Genomic DNA, 14,441 nt, shown 5'->3' on the forward strand with positions numbered 1-14,441 from the left:
CAGGACAGTTTGGACGCATTGGAGGAGGAGCGTGACGTGGCAAAAGCCCGTTCCGCATTCTATCAACAGCAGGCTCGAAGATACCAAAGCAGAGAAGTACGGGCCAAAATTACAATGTTGGCGAATTAGTTCTACGACTGCTGGACAATAAAAAGGACAAACTCAAGCCCAAGTGGGAAGGTCCCTTCATAATTGACCAAGTCCTGACTGGTGGAGCGTACCGCCTGCGAGATGCATCGGATAACCGACTCGAGCCGAACCCATGGAACGCAGCCCGTCTCCGAAGATTCTATGCCTAGCGCCGGACTCTGTGTTTGTCTCCTTCCTCTGTCCATTTTTGATATATTGTCTGCCTTACATTTCTCTCCTTCTCCCCTTCCTTTCTCTTATAGCCTTTAAAGGCTCATCAAATGATGTGCTATTCGCACTCATTAAACCTGGGGGCTTCTTTTAACAGAAGCTTATTTATACGGGCTTCATGCCCAACACATGTGTTACACTTCCGCATGTACCTTTTATTTCACCATTATATGCATCGATATGACTTAAGTTTTGGCCAAGCTGGGTTGCCTGGCTCCTGTGCTTACCCCTACGTTCCCGATTATTCGGCTAGGCGGTAAAGGGAGCACCTCTGCAATTGTTACTGCTGGATCAGCCAGATGTGTACCTCAGACTGGGTGAAGCCGAAAGCTAGCGTTCTTAAGGGAATATTCGGTCGGTGACCTAAAAGTTGATTTTTTCACTTATTTATTTATGCGCCCCCAGATGCTTTTTTCCGCGTCTTTTTCGCAGATTGGGCATGCACTTTAGGGCATGCCTCCCAGGGAAAGGAACCCCTAATGGAACTATTCTCCCTGGAAGATGTTTCTTACTAACCATGTAATATAACATAACTAGTCGGGCACTTGTCTATTCACGCACTTATGACCCCTACGCCTGGTCTCCATGCATTCCCCGGTTCTTATACTACCGCATGGGAATTCGGACACACTCCGAACCGTTAGGTCCCGAGGCTGAAGCGAAAAGGTCGGCCATAACAAACGATCTACAATCCGGCTAGAAGGCATTATAAATGTCAATTAAATTACATAGTCATTCTGACTGATTGTATTCCTCTTCAATACCATCTAACAGGCTGTCTAATTTACAGTCCTGCTGGGAATACTTTGCGGCCAATTCTACTTGGCCGTATACTAAGCTTACAGGGATCTCCTTCCCATCGGGCCCCACAGGACCGACCTCGGCCATGTGGTTGGGGTCAGCCTTTGTGTATCGCGTCTTCACCATGGCCCAGGCCTCCCTAGCGCCTTGACGGCAGGCCGATATCTTCCACAATCGGAAGCGCCGTCGTGCTCCCTTTAGCTTCTCCGCAAGCTCTCCAAGACCTTCGGGCATGGAGATGGATGGCCACAAGGCCTGGGTGACGCCTTGCATCGCCTGCCGAACTCGCTCGAGCAGTTGTGAGAGCTTGGGAAGAAGGTCACCCGTAGAACCGGGCATCTCCTCTACAGGACGACCTGTTAGCACACCTACAGACATTACTCTGTTAGTCGACTTCCCTGCCGAACTTCTTTTTCAAAGGTTCGTTCAAGCACTTACTAAATATGCCGCGCCAAAGCCGTTGATTCTCCTTAACGGAGTCTGACAGCTAGGCACGAACATCTTTCAAGTCGACGCCCAGCTTGGTGTTGGCATCTTGGAGATCGTTCTTCTCCCGCCTCACCTTTGTCAGCACCTTCTCCCCAGCCTTCAGCTGGCGTAGGAGTTGTTGCCTTTCCAAACTCAATCCGGCGCCATCTGCAATTTCATTTGTCAGATTCGCACCCATGTCGTGCTTCACAAAATACTTATCTTTCGAAGTGTATATTACTAGAGGGGGTCTCCTTGGGCTCCCCAGCCGCGGCTAGTGCGGCCTCAAGTTGGGCTTTGCAATCTTCCAGCTCCTGGGACAGTAGGGAATTATTTTCTGTAAGAACCTGCATAACATATGATCCTTAAATCAGTTATTCTAACTGTTTCAAGTCTCGGAGGCTAATGGTATATATATATTTACCAAAATTTTCTTACCCGTATGTCTTTTACATATTGCTCCATGGCTCTGGCTAGACCATTTTGAGCGGCACGGAGGTACGCATCTCCCGAATTGAAGGCATCTAATGCCTCTCGGGAGAAACAAGCGTCGTGAAGAATTGTCCGGCGACGCCTGTGGTTCATGGCACTCTCCACCTCAGAGTTGGTGGCAGACAACCTGTCCACATCCTCTATCGGAGGAGCGTCCGGTGTGCGCCTTGTGTTCGCCTCCGCCTCCGGACCAGGCTTTGGAGCCTGGCTGGTGGAGGCGCGATTGGCAGCCTCTCCGGATTTAGTCCGACGAGGTCTCTTTATCCTGAAGAGAGCATGAGTGTTAACAAGCGTTGAAGGTATAACACCTGGGATAAGGGGGCGCGCCATACCTTTGCGCTGACGTCTCGGTCCGGACTGCACCTCTTTTCTGCGCACGGGGCCCTGCGGCCCCTCGTTGGCTTGTCGCCGTAGGTTCGGCCTCCTGTCTCAAAAACCTCCCCTGCAAAGCTCGGTTGTAATCAGGAAACTGAAAACACGAGAGGGCGAACCCCTATTCGGGGTACTGGGACTTCGATCTCAGTTACATGGGAGGCCGGGATTATCCCTGGGTAATCGGCCGTAATGGCCACCAAGGCGTTGTCCTTGCTCAATTGATGGAACACTCCATCAACCAGCTCCACAGATAAGTCCGGATCCTCTTGAGAGGCCGGGTCGAGGGACCGTCCTGGGTCCTCGGGTTGTGGAGGAGGGCTGTTTATTTCTTTAACAGCCTGGCGAAGTTCCTGCGTTAAAGTCGTTAGACTGAATATTTAACAATGGGAATATAAAACAGAAGAGCAAGTAAACCACTTACCCAACTTGGGGGATTGTACATAGAAAATCCACCCTGCGGGTTGACGCGGAGAAATTCCTCCTCTTCTCCCTTGTACAAAGCGGACAAGGTCTTTGTTAGGGCCGCAGCCGAATTCGGTCCTTTACGGCCGTAGCGGGTGGCGTCATCCTCCCTGTTGAAATCCCACATGGGGTGGCCTCTGTATTGTAGCGGCTGCACCCCTCGCATGATGCATGCAGCCATGACCCCAATCATGGTCAATCCGGAATGAGCTAACAATCTTATCCGGCTCATCAGGTAACGGACGTCCTTGTCACTTTCCCTCTGAGGGCTCCGTGGACGCCAACTTAGGCGCTTCTTTAGTGGAGCACTGTCGAACTCAGGGAGGCCGATCCGGACAGGATCCGGCAGCGGGACGTCCTCTATGTAAAACCATTCCGAAGGCCAGTCCTCGGACACCTTCTTTGGGGTTCCGGATAGATATCCGGTCCCGGCGATGCGCCACACTTCGGCTCCGCCCACTTGATATATCGACCCCTTCTGAGAGCGGGGCACAAGGCAGAATAGCTCTTTCCACAGCCCAAAATGAGCCTCAACACCCAAAAATAGCTCGTAGAGGGCTACGAAGCCCGCGATATGTAATACGGAGGCAGTCGTAAGATTGTGTAGCTGGAGGCCACAGAACTCTAGGAGCCCCCAGAGAAACGGATGGATTGGAAATCGAGCCCTCTTATTAAATAAGGGACGAGGCATACCTGCTCTCCTTTGGAGGGATTAGGGGCACTCTCCGCTTGCTCTCCACCATTATAGATGGCAAGACCGACTTGAACCGGGACCATATAGGCCGGGGGGAGAAATCCCTTGGTCTGGAGCGTCACTAGCTCGCTATGCAGGATGGAGCATCTCTCCCAATATCCAGGCTGAGGGCTGGAAGGGTGAAAGGAGGAGTTGCGATGGCTGGCCATGGTGGTATGGACCTTTGTCGGATGCGCTCTGATGAACACTCGCGAAGGGAAGAAGGTGTGGTTTGGATCTAAATCCTCGTCCCCTTAAATGGGCAGCTCATTTACGCGGCTAGGGGTGTGGATGTAAAAACACTCAGACTTTTCATATTCGTTTGACACGTGGGAGACGGCCATTATTGGGCGTAGAAGCCGAGGAGCGCAACATTTACAAGAAACCGGACTTTATTCGACAGGTACACGAAATTTGAAGGAGAACCCACCTTGCAATGCCGAAGACAATCTACGCGCCGGACTCATCGTCATTGAAGCCTGGTTCGGGGGCTACTGAGGGAGTCCTGGATTAGGGAGTGTCCAGATGGCCGGACTATACCTTCGTCCCGTGTCCGGGGGGGACTTTCCTTGGCGTGGAAGGCAAGCTTGACGATACGGATATGTAGATCTCCTACCATTGTAACCGACTTTGTGTAACCCTAACCCTCTCCGGTGTCTATATAAACCGGAGGGTTTTAGTCTGTAGGACAACATACAGAACAACAATCATACCATAGGCTAGCTTCTAGGGTTTAGCCTCTCCGATCTCGTGGTAGATCTACTCTTGTACTACCCATATCATCAATATTAATCAAGCAGGACGTAGGGTTTTACCTCCATCAAGAGGGCCCTAACCCGAGTAAAACTTCGTGTCCCTTGCCTCCTGTTACCATCCGGCCTAGACGCACAGTTCGGGACCCCCTACCCGAGATCCGCCGGTTTTGACACCGACAGAGGGGAAGAAGGAAACAGAGGGAGTCACAGCTCCGCCGGAGCTCTTGCCGGCGATGAGGACTCCTTGGCCAAAACGAGAGGGAGGGGTGGAGAGAGGGGACGGTGGTGCACCTGCCCGTACCCGTAGCGTGGCTAGGGGTGGTCAGACAGCGTCAGAATCAACCTCGCAAGCAGAGGCAGAACGCGGTGGTCGCCGGAGATGAAGAAGACAGCGAGCAGAGGCAACTCCAGGGGCTCCAGGTGGACGGGATGGCTTCACCAAAGGGAGGCGGAGGCCCTGGAAGTGTTGCCCTGGCCTGGGATGGGCTGGAGCTACCGCGGCGACCAGAGGGGATCACCGGCAAGCTCGAGCTTGAGGACGGCGGCCCGCGGCCTACCCGGCCGGGCTACGGCTTCCTACTCGCTTGTGGGTTGTGTGGGAGTGGTGGATGGTGCCCGAGGAGGCCGGGGGCGGCTCCATTTATAGGCGAGCAGAGAGGAGGGTTCGGGCTCCGCCGGTGGACACCTGTCCACGGCGCCCGGCGACGAGCAGCGTCAGTGAGAGGGGGAGAAGGCGACGCAGCTCATGCAAGAACTGTGGGCGAGCGGGGACGAGCATAGGAGCGAGGGGAAGGTGACGAGCACACTGCGCCCGCACTGTTGGGTTGGTCGGACCGCGCCCGTGCTCGCTGCGGCGAGCTCCGGCATCAGCGAGCACCAGGGAGGAGTTAAGGACGTTGAGACGAAGATAGTGGGGAAGTTTGGCGCGCTACGGCAGGCGGGGGAAGCGAGCACGCGCGAATAGAGCGTTCGGCGGCACTCAGAGCGCGTCGACACGTATGCCAGCACCCCTGGACGAACGCGGTCACCGCATGGACTATGACATCAGGACGAGCTAAGCCTAAACTTCATGTCTGGCATGTTGTTCGTGGTAGATTGAGAGGTTACCACGCTTTGGTTTGGATCCAGGTGCGGTAGAGAAGTTTTTACATGCCAGGTAAGTTTCTGGTCAGTAACTTTGAGAGGTTACTAAGGTCAAATGGCTGGGAGTTGGAGGCTGTGCTTTGGAGGTTAGCCATGAGTTACTAAGGTGAATATGCACAAGAAAAACCAGGCACAATGGAGCAAGTAAAATGGTAGTTGCTGTAGAAACCACCATTTCTGTCCAGAACAGAAAATATTTTTTGTAGAAAAAATATTCCAAAAAGTGATGAAATATTTTTGCTCAGGAAGGTGCTCTAGGGTTCAAAGAATATTTTTGAATTATCTCAGATTTTTCTAAGCCATAAAAATTAGGGTTGCTTTGGAGCATAGTGATCTAGCTAGGGTTTTTGAGAGAGAAATGAATATTTTTCATTTAAGAAAAATATTCCAAAGATTATTTCGGGGTGGATCAGAAGGGGAATGATGATAAGGGAGGTAAATGAAACACTTGGGTGAAAGCCAATGGTACCCAAGTGTTTAAGTCCATATGAAAAGATTCAGAAACTCGAAGTTTCAAATTGAATCCGAAAGAAAATCAAGCAAATGAGAGAGGGCAAAAACCAGGCTGTCACAATATCCAACTTTAGGAACACAGCCGGCGCTCTCCTAGCATGCTTTCCTAGCCACTTCCCTCACAAGGAGGAAATTGTCATGTAAGTGTCTTCCTTTGATAAATGTCGATTGGTTTATATCAACAATGTCATGCATTTGTTTCCTCAACCTATTCGCAAGGGCCTTAGCAAACAGCTTTGGTATGCTATGAGTAAGACTAATAGGCCGATAGTCTCCTATTTCCTTAGCGACTGGTTTCTTATGTATAAGCACAATGTACGCCTTGTTGAGCTTCGCAAAGCCCCTGCCATCACCCATGTAGAGCTTGGTCATAATGGCCATGACATCGTTCTTTATTATGGACCAGGCTTTTTGGTAGAAAGCGGCAATGTACCCATCCGGGTCGGGTGCTCGATCCGGAGGCAACTCCTTAATAACACTCCAAACCTCCTCTTTCGTAATCATGATCTCCAGCTCACTAAGGTCCCGTGGCTGTATGCCCAAATATTGCAAATCCAGTGTGTGCTCTCTAGCTTGGTCGGCTCCAATCAATCTCTCATATGCATCAAAGAAAGCCTTCTCCTTGAGCTCTTGATCCGTGATCAGCACCCCATCCTTCTTGACGTGGGTGATAAAGTTCTTGGATCGACGTCCATTCACCACCTCTTGAAACAGTTTGGTATTAGCATCCCCCTCCGTAAGCCATTTCATTCGAGGTCTTTACCGATCGATGGTGTGCTCTAAAGCCGCCAATCCAATAGCACGTGCTTCAAAGTCCGCCGAAGCCATATCTCATGATGCTCTAGAGTTCTACTCTCCTGTGCACAGTCAAGTCTATGTATCACCCATCACACCACATACATCAGCAGCTTAACATTGTCCATTTTGCGCTTACCCCAGGCCTGCAAGTGACGCGTGGTATTGTGCAATAATGTGTCCAGCCTCTTATATGGATCCACAATGTCCGGATCGCATACCCATGCTTCAGTAACCGCCTCCTCGAAGCCGTCCAACTTAGTCCGGAATATCTTAAACCTGAATCTGCGCTCAGGGCTAAACCTAACACTTGTAGAGAAGAGGTGCATGATCTGAAACCCCCATAGACAGCGCCTGAAGCAGGTATTCTGCGTTGTCGAGCTCCCAATCTACCGTGGTGAGCACCCTGTCTATTTTCGTCAAGGTCGGTGCATCTCTCTCATTAGACCACATATACCTCTAGCCATCCATGTACATCTCCTTGAGCTCATGATCATCCACAAAATCTTGAAACTTGCCCATCATCCTCCTATTGATGTTAGTGTTATTTTTATCTGTCGCTCTAATGATCATATTAAAGTCACCCAATGCCATCCACGTCCCGAGGCACCCTACCCTCTGGTTCTTGAGATCCTCCAAAAACTGGGTTTTAAGCTCATCCCCTTGTGGCCCATATACCACCGTGATCCACCAGGGTTGCCCAAGTTTTGTGTGTACCATCCCTATGAGGAAGTTATTGTTGAGTTGTACATTATCCAACGTGAGAACCGTGTTGTCCCATGCTAGCAGAATCCCACCCCGTGTGTCAATCGCCGGCACATAAGCATAGCCATCAAAATATGGCCCCAAACATTACATAAGACGAAGTGATCAATTACATCAAGTTTGATCTCCTGTAGACATGCCAAGTTCACCTTCATCGTGCTAACAAAATCCCGAACGACCTTACGCTTAGATGGATTGTTAATTCCCCTAACATTCCAGCAGATAACTTGTGGGTGCATATCCATGGAGGATAGAGCACACCAACACCAGGGGTGAGCACATAGTTGGTGTACATCACCACAGCATTGCTCGCCTGCAATGCCTCGGCCACCGGAATAGTCTTGCCAAAAAGGCCAGCGATAATCTAGACGTGTTGTTCTTTTAGTGGTGAATCAAACAGTGCCTTGAGCTGTTGTTCTTTAAGTCATCCGGGACCAGTCCTAGTGCATGCAACAACACGTTCTCCGCAGGATTCTGTTGGGGAATGTAGTATTTCAAAAAAAATCCTACGATCACGCAAGATCTATCTAGGAGATGCAAAGCAACGAGAGGGGTGAGTGTGTCCACGTACCCTCGTAGACCGAAAGCGGAAGCATTTAGTAACGTGGTTGATGTAGTCGAACGTCTTCGCGATCCAACCGATCCAAGTACCGAATGTATGGCACCTTCGCGATCAGCACACGTTCAGCTCGGTGACGTCCCTCGAACTCTTGATCTAGTTGAGGCCGAGGGAGAGTTCCGTCAATACGACAGCGTGGCGGCGATGATGATGAATTTTACCGGCGCAGGGCTTCGACTAAGCACTACTATGACCGAGGTGTGTAACTGTGGACGGGGCACCGCACATGGCTAAGAGAAACTTTGGTGTGCCTTTGGGGTGCCCCCTTACCACGTATATAAACGAGGGGGGAGGAGGAGGCCGTCCAAGGTGTGGCGCGCCAAGGGGGGAGTGATACATCTCCAACGTATCTATAATTTTTCATTGTTCCATGCTATATTATATTCTGTTTTGGACATTATTGGGCTTTATTATACACTTTTATATTATTTTTGGGACTAACCTATTAACCGGAGGCGCAGCCCAGAATTGCTGTTTTTTTTGCCTATTTTAGGGTTTCGCAGAAAAAGAATATCAAATGAATGAAACCTTCGGGAACGTGATTTTTGGAACGAACATGGTCCAGAGGACTTGGACCCTACGTCAAGAAATCAACAAGGAGGCCACGAGGTAGGGGCGCACCTACCCCCCCCCCCCCTAGGCGTGCCCTCCACCCTCGTGGGCCCCCTGTTGCTCCACCGACGTACTCCTTCCTCCTATATATACCTACGTACCCCCAAACTACCAGATACGGAGCCAACCCTAATTCCACCGCCATAACTTTTTGTATCCACGAGATCCCATCTTGGGGCCTGTTTTGGAGCTCCGCCGGAGGGGGCATCGATCACAGAGGGCTTCTACATCAACACCATAGCCCTTTCGATGAAGTGTGAGTAGTTTACCTCAGACCTACAGGTCCATAGTTATTAGCTAGATGGCTTCTTCTCTCTTTTTGGATCTCAATACAAAGTTCTCCCCCTTTCTTGTGGAGATCTATTCGATGTAATCTTCTTTTGCAGTGTGTTTGTTGAGACCGGTGAATTGTGGGTTTATGATCAAGTTTATCTATGAACAATATCTGAATCTTCTCTAAATTCTTTTATGTATGATTGGTTATCTTTGCAAGTCTCTTCGAATTATCAGTTTGGTTTGGCCTACTAGGTTGATCTTTCTTGCAATGGGAGAAGTGCTTAGCTTTGGGTTCAATCTTGCGGTGTCCTTTCCCAGTGACAGTAGGGCCAGCAAGGCACGTATTGTATTGTTGCCATCGAGGATAACAAGATGGAGTTTTCATCATATTGCATGAGTTTATCCCTCTACATCATGTCATCTTGCTTAAGGCGTTACTCTGTTCTTATGAACTTAATACTCTAGATGCATGCTGGATAGCGGTCGATGTGTGGAGTAATAGTAGTAGATGCAGGCAGGAGTCGGTCTACTTGTCTCGGACGTGATGCCTATATACATGATCATACCTAGATATTCTCATAACTATGCTCAATTCTGTCAATTGCTCAACATTAATTTGTTTACCCACCGCGAATACTTATGCTCTCGAGAGAAGCCACTAGTGAAACCTATGGCCCCCGGGTCTATCTTCCATCATATTAATCTTCCAATACTTAGTTTTTTATTGCCTTTTATTTTACTTTGCATCTTTTATTTCTATTTATCATAAAAACCAAAAATATTATCTTATCATATCTATCAGATCTCACTCTTGTAAGTGACCATGTAGGGATTGACAACCCCTTATTGCGTTGGTTGTGAGGATTTATTTATTTGTGTAGGTGCGAGGGACTTGTGCGTGACCTCCTACTGGATTGATACCTTGGTTCTCAAAAACTGAGGGAAATACTTACGCTACTTTGCTACATCACCCTTTCCTCTTCAAGGGAAAACCAACGCAAGTGCTCAAGAGTTAGCAAGAAGGATTTCTGGCGCCGTTGTCGGGGAGGTTCGTGCAAAAAGTCAACATACCAAGTACCCATCACAAAACCTTATCTCCCGCATTACATTATTTGCCATTTGCCTCTCGTTTTCCTCCCCCCCCCACTTCACCCTTGCCGTTTTATTCGCCCTCTCTCTCCATCCTCCCTCTCTTTCTCTATTCGCCCTTTTTTGCCCGTTTCTTGTTTGCTCGTGTGTTGGATTGCTTGCTTGTCACGATGGATCAAGATAACACTAAATTGTGTGACTTTACCAATACCAACAACAATGATTTTCTTAGCACTCGATTGCTCCTCTTACCGATGCTGAATCTTATGAAATTAATGCTGCTTTGTTGAATCTTGTCATGAAAGATCAACTCGCCCGCCTTCCTAGTGAAGATGTCTCTACCCATCTAAATAGCTTCTTTGATTTGTGTGATATGCAAAAGAATAAAGATGTGGATAATGATATTGTTAAATTGAAGCTATTTCCATTTTCGCTTAGAGATCGTGCTAAAGCTTGGTTTTCGTCTTTGCCTAAAAATAGTATTGATTCTTGGAATAAGTGCAAAGATGCTTTTATCTCTAAGTATTTTCCTCCCGCTAAGATTATCTCTCTTAGAAACAATATTATGAATTTTAAGCAACTTGATCACGAACATGTTGCACAAGCTTGGGAGAGGATGAAATTAATGATACGTAATTGCCCTACACATGGCCTGAATTTGTGGATGATTATACAAAATTTTTATGCCGGATTGAATTTTGCTTCTAGAAATCTTTTAGATTCGGCCGTGGGAGGCACTTTTATGGAAATCACTTTAGGAGAAGCTACTAAACTCCTAGATAATATTATGGTTAATTATTCTCAATAGCATACTGAAAGATCTACTAATAAAAAAGTGCATGCGATAGAAGAAATTAATGTTTTGAGTGGAAAGATGGATGAACTTATGAAACTATTTTCTAATAAAAGTGTTTCTTTTGATCCTAATGATATGCCTTTGTCTACTTTGATTGAGAATAATAATGAATCTATGGATGTGAATTTTGTTGGTAGGAATAATTTTGGTAACAACGCATATAGAGGAAACTTTAATCCTAGGTCGTATCCTAGTAATTCCTCTAATAATTATGGTAATTCCTACAACAATTCTTATGGAAATTATAATAAGATGCCCTCTGATTTTGAGTCTAATAGTAAAGAATTTATTACTTCGCAAAAGAATTTCAATGCTTTGATTGAAGAAAAATTGCTTAAGATTGATGAGTTGGCTAGGAACATTGATAGAATTTCTCTTGATGTTGATTCTTTGAAACTTAGATCTATTCCATCTAAGCATGATATCAATGAGTCTCTCAAAGCCATGATAATTTCCATTGATGAGTGCAAAGAAAGAACCGCTAGGATGCGTGCTAAGAAAGATTGCTTTATAAAAGCATGTTCTTCTAGTTTCCATGATAATAAAGATGAAGATCTAAAAGTTATTGATGTCTACCCTATTAAATCTTTGTTTTGTAATATGAATCTTGATAATGATGGGACTGAATATGATCCACCTTTACCTAGACGGCGTTCCAAGAATTCAGAGTCTTTAGATCTTGATGCTAAAATTGTTAAAAGTGGGATTGAAGAATTCAAAACTTTAATATTAATGAACCCACTATTTTGGATTTCAAGGAATTTAATTATGATAATTGCTCTTTGATAGATTGTATTTCCTTGTTGCAATCCGTGCTAAATTCTCCTCATGCTTATAGTCAAAATAAAGCTTTTACTAAAGATATCGTTGATGCTTTGATGCAATCTTATGAAGAAAAACTTGAGTTGGAAGTTTCTATCCCTTGAAAACTTTATGATGAGTGGGAACCTACTATTAAAATTAAAATTAAAGATCATGAATGCTATGCTTTGTGTGATTTGGGTGCTAGTGTTTCCATGATTCCAAAGACTTTGTGTGATTTGCTAGGTTTCTGTGATTTTGATGATTGCTCTTTAAACTTGCACCTTGCCGATTCCACTATTAAGAAACCTATGGGAAGAATTAATGATGTTCTTATTGTTGCAAATAGGAACTATGTGCCCATAGATTTTATTGTTCTTGACATAGATTGCAATCCTTCATGTCCTATTATTCTTGGTAGACCTTTCCTTAGAATGATTAGTACAATTATTGATATGAAGGAAGGAAATATGAAATTCCAATTTCCGTTAAGGAAAGGCATGGAACACTTTTCTAGAAATAAAATTAAATTACCTTATGAATCTATTATGAGATCCACTTATGGATTGCCTTCCAAAGATGGCAATACCTAGATCTATCCTTGCTTTTATGCCTAGCTAGGGGCGTTAAACGATAGCGCTTGTTGGGAGGCAACCCAATTTTATTTTTTTTCCTTGATTTTTTCTACTGTTTAGTAATAAATAATTTATATAGCCTATGTTTTGGTTGTGTTTTTTGTGTTTAATTAGTGTTTGTGCCAAGTAGAACCATTGGGAAGACTTGGGGAAAGTCTTTTTAATCTTGTTGTGAAAAACAGAAACTTTAGCGCTCACGAGAACTGCTGCCATTTTTATTTGGAAAGTGATATTTTGTTAATTATTTTTGAAGATGATTAATAGATAGATTCCTCACGTCCAGAAATTTATTTTAGAATTTTTGGGGTTCCAGATCTTGCGTTAGCTACAGATTACTACAGACTGATCTGTTTTTGACATATTCTGTTTTTTGTGTGTTGTTTGCTTATTTTGATGAATCTATGGCTAGTAAAATAGTTTATAAACCATAGAGAAGTTTTAATACAGTAGGTTTAACACCAATATAAATAAAGAATGAGTTCATTACAGTACCTTGAAGTGGTGTTTTGTTTTCTTTCGCTAACGGAGCTCACGAGATTTTCTACTTTAAGTTTTGTGGTGTGAAGTTTTCAAGTTTTGTGTGAAAGATTTGATGGATTATGGAACAAGGAGTGGCAAGAGCCTAATATTGGGGATGCCCATGGCACCCCCAAGATAATCTAAGGACACCTAAAATCCAAAGCTTGGGGATGCCCCGGAAGGCATCCCCTCTTTCGTCTACTTCTATCGATAACTTTACTTGGAGCTATATTTTTATTCGCCACATGATATGTGTTTTGCTTGGAGCGTCTTGTATTATTTGAGTCTTTATTTGTTAGCTTACCACAATCATCCTTGCTGTACACACCTTTTTAGAGAGACACACATGATTCGGGAATTATTAGGATACTTTATGTGCTTCACTTATATCTTTTGAGTTATATAGTTTTTGCTCTAGTACTTCACTTCACTTATATCTTTTAGAGCAGGGTGGTAGATTTGTTTTATAGAGACCATTATTATCTCATGCTTCACTTAGATTATTTTGAGAGTCTTAAACAGCATGGTAATTTGCTTTAATTATTTTAGGCAATCAATATTAATAATAAAATTTTCTTATGACTGTGTTGAATACTATGAGAAGTTTGAAACTTGATAATTGTTTTGAGATATGGAGATGGTGATATTAGAGTCGTGCTAGTTGAGTAGTTGTGAATTTGAGAAATGCTTGTGTTGAAGTTTGTGATTCCCGTAGCATGCACGTATGGTGAACCGTTATGTTAAGAAGTCGGAGCATGATGTATTTATTGATTTTCTTCCTTATGAGTGGCGGTTGGGGACGAGCGATGGTCTTTTCCTACCAATCTATTCCCCTAGGAGCATGCACGTAGTACTTTGCTTCGATAACTAATAGATTTTTGCAATAAGTATGTGAGTTCTTTATGACTAATGTTGAGTCCATGGATTATATGCACTCTCACCCTTCCACCATTGCTAGCCTCTCTAATACCGTGCACCTTTCGCCGGTATCATACACCCACCATATACCTTCCTCAAAACAGCCACCATACCTACCTGTCATGGCATTTCCATAGCCATTCCGAGATACATTGCCATGCAACTTTCCACCATTCCATTTACTATGACACGCTCCATCACTGTCATATTGCTTTGCATGATCATGTAGTTGACATTTTGGTTGTGGCAAAGCCACCGTTCATAATTCTTTCATGTAAGTCATTCATGCATCATTGCTATCCTGGTACACCGCCGGAGGCATTCATATAGAGTCATACTTTGTTCTAGTATCGAGTTGTAATCATTGAGTTGTAAATAAATAGAAGTGTGATGATCATCATTCATAGAGTATTGTCCCAAATAAAAAAAGAGAAAGGCCAAATAAAAAAAGGGA

The sequence above is a fragment of the Triticum aestivum genome, chromosome 3A (genome assembly GCF_018294505.1).
Source record: "Triticum aestivum cultivar Chinese Spring chromosome 3A, IWGSC CS RefSeq v2.1, whole genome shotgun sequence".
NCBI lineage: Eukaryota > Viridiplantae > Streptophyta > Magnoliopsida > Poales > Poaceae > Triticum > Triticum aestivum.